Source organism: Agrilus planipennis, unplaced genomic scaffold (genome assembly GCF_000699045.2).
Source record: "Agrilus planipennis isolate EAB-ADULT unplaced genomic scaffold, Apla_2.0 scaffold2, whole genome shotgun sequence".
NCBI classification, from domain to species: domain Eukaryota; kingdom Metazoa; phylum Arthropoda; class Insecta; order Coleoptera; family Buprestidae; genus Agrilus; species Agrilus planipennis.
Genome location: NW_020442464.1, coordinates 3,333,115 through 3,335,693, shown reverse-complemented (window position 1 = coordinate 3,335,693; position 2,579 = coordinate 3,333,115). Strand labels below are relative to the sequence as shown.

General features: G+C 29.0%; 1 long non-coding RNA gene across 2 annotated transcripts in view; it reads left to right on the top strand.

Annotated features, from left to right (window-relative positions):
- LOC108734549 overlaps positions 1-1,555 on the top strand; it is a 38,892-nt gene extending 37,337 nt beyond the window's left edge. For both annotated transcript variants that reach the window (XR_003232427.1, XR_003232428.1), the window contains exons 4-6: positions 39-415; positions 1,021-1,093; positions 1,155-1,555. This is a non-coding gene — a long non-coding RNA (uncharacterized LOC108734549). The remainder of the gene's footprint in view (positions 1-38; positions 416-1,020; positions 1,094-1,154) is intronic.
- The last annotated feature ends 1,024 nt before the right edge of the window (positions 1,556-2,579 follow it).

Here is a 2,579-nt window from a genome sequence, read left to right as displayed (position 1 = left end):
TATAATATTAAGTTATTCATTTCTACTTCTTCTAATAGGTAGATTCAAAGCTTGGACGAGAAAACTTGGAAAGGAAAACTTCGAAGGATTTTATAAAATGAAAACCATAGAATACAATATGTCAACAGAATTCTGGAGATCATCACTCCAATCTTCACACATGACCGTAATTTTCTATATTCACATTTCACTATATATCACAAAATTCCACCCTTATTAACCAAACTTTGAAACAAACCATGGAACTGATTATCGACGATGGACTAGGAAATTCAGAATTTTTTTTTCAACATAATAGACCAGGAAATTCCAAAATTTCTCTTCCACTTTACTACAAGACATGGAATATTCTTCAGAATATCCGAATTCCAAAGCAGCTAACTGAATTCAACATCAAAACTGAACAGCAGTGATGGTAAGTTGAAATATAGAATTTCTTTTTTTAATGTCTTAATTCTTGCCCGAAAACCTCGCCAAACTTCCTTAAATGACTTCTTTCGACCTAAACAAATTAGTGCAACATTGTATTACTTTTTTATTTCAATTTTTTTTTATTCATTTCGGAACTTAAAAAAAAAGGTAACAGTCAGAATTATAATGAAGAGGTAATCTAATAAAGTTTCAACGAATCAAAATGACATCCCACTTCGCCAAATCCAGAAAAATTGAAACTGAAAATATATTCAAATTTCACCTAAGAATTCTAGGAAGTTAAGCTTGCCCGTTTCGATAAATCAGACTTAAAATAAGTAAGTTATAGCATCGCAAACTGGCACCCTCTTATGCCAAATAAAAATAATTTCAAATTTCTAGGAGAATTTCACGAGCTTCTAAAAGTTTTATTTACTTTTCAAGTTTAAATGGAAGTTTATATACAACAGGCCTTGGTCTAGAACAAAATTTAAGCTTTCGGCACTCGCAAAAAATTTAAATTCCTGAATGTAAAAGAAAGTTACTGAATAAATGAAAAGTATTACTCTTTATTATTTACCTAATGACTGTGTTTATTTGTTTTATTAGTGTGTTGGTGTAAGCACAGCTGAGATCGTGATGATAAGAGCCGAAGAAAAATTTGGAGCCACGAACTTTAATGGTAAGTTCTTTTTTTTATATCTACTATTTTACATTACCAAAATGTTCTTTGGTTATTCCAGGATCCATGGGGTTTATTATGTACGTACTTCGATAGTCGAATGCATTTCCAATCCTTGGTACGAATTTTTCCATTTTCCTCGTAAGGCATGGAGAAATGGGTCTTTTTGGCGTTTTGTACCTTCCATGGAAATTCACTTTTATTTTAGATTTGTAAATTGTTTAGGAAAAGTGGATTTATTTGGATTCAAATTACAGTAAGATGGCTTTCACGTTTTCGATTTTCACTTTCAGTTTAAATTTTTGTAGTTAGTTATGGTGACCACTATTTTTTTTTATAAATCAATTGCACTCCAAAAAAAATAACTTTTGATAAATGGTTCAATATCAGTCAATTAATGATCTAAAATTATTTTTTTGTACTTTTTTGTTCACTGTGCAATCCAAAAAAAAATTAACTTTTGATAAATCAGTCAATTAATAATTTTAAATTATCCTTTTCCAGTAATGAAACTTCGAAGGATTTTATAAAATGAAAACCATAGAATACAATATGTCAACAGAATTCTGGAGATCATCACTCCAATCTTCACACATGACCGTAATTTTCTATATTCACATTTCACTATATATCACAAAATTCCACCCTTATTAACCAAACTTTGAAACAAACCATGGAACTGATTATCGACGATGGACTAGGAAATTCAGAATTTTTTTTTCAACATAATAGACCAGGAAATTCCAAAATTTCTCTTCCACTTTACTACAAGACATGGAATATTCTTCAGAATATCCGAATTCCAAAGCAGCTAACTGAATTCAACATCAAAACTNTCCATTCAAAAAAAATTAGAAACTTTCACACGTTGCACTCCAAAAAGAAATTAACATTTGATTCGATAAATTGTTCAATATATCTATCAAACAGTTAATGATTTGAAATTAGTTTCAATCGATATTTGTTTAACTAAAACTTCTTTTTTATTTTTTGTTTTCTTATTCGGCCCATTATTTCATTTATAACTTTTTAATGCCTTTTATTTTTGAAATTTTACATTGACGAATTCATTTTTTGAAAAACACGTTGCTGACTATTCCAGAAAATTTTCCTTTCCTGAAATTTCCAATTTTTCCAAAATAGTGACTATCATTTTCTAATTTTTTATATACTCCTTTTTAGTAATTGACTTTTTAACGTAATTTATTTATTTCTGATTATTAACTTGCCATTACCTTCTTTATTCAAAAAAATAATTTTAAATTATCCTTTTCCAGTAACGATAAAACAGAATTCTGGAGATCATCACTCCAATCTTCACACATGACCGTAATTTTCTATATTCACATTTCACTATATATCACAAAATTCCACCCTTATTAACCAAACTTTGAAACAAACCATGGAACTGATTATCGACGATGGACTAGGAAATTCAGAATTTTTTTTTCAACATAATAGACCAGGAAATTCCAAAATTTCTCTT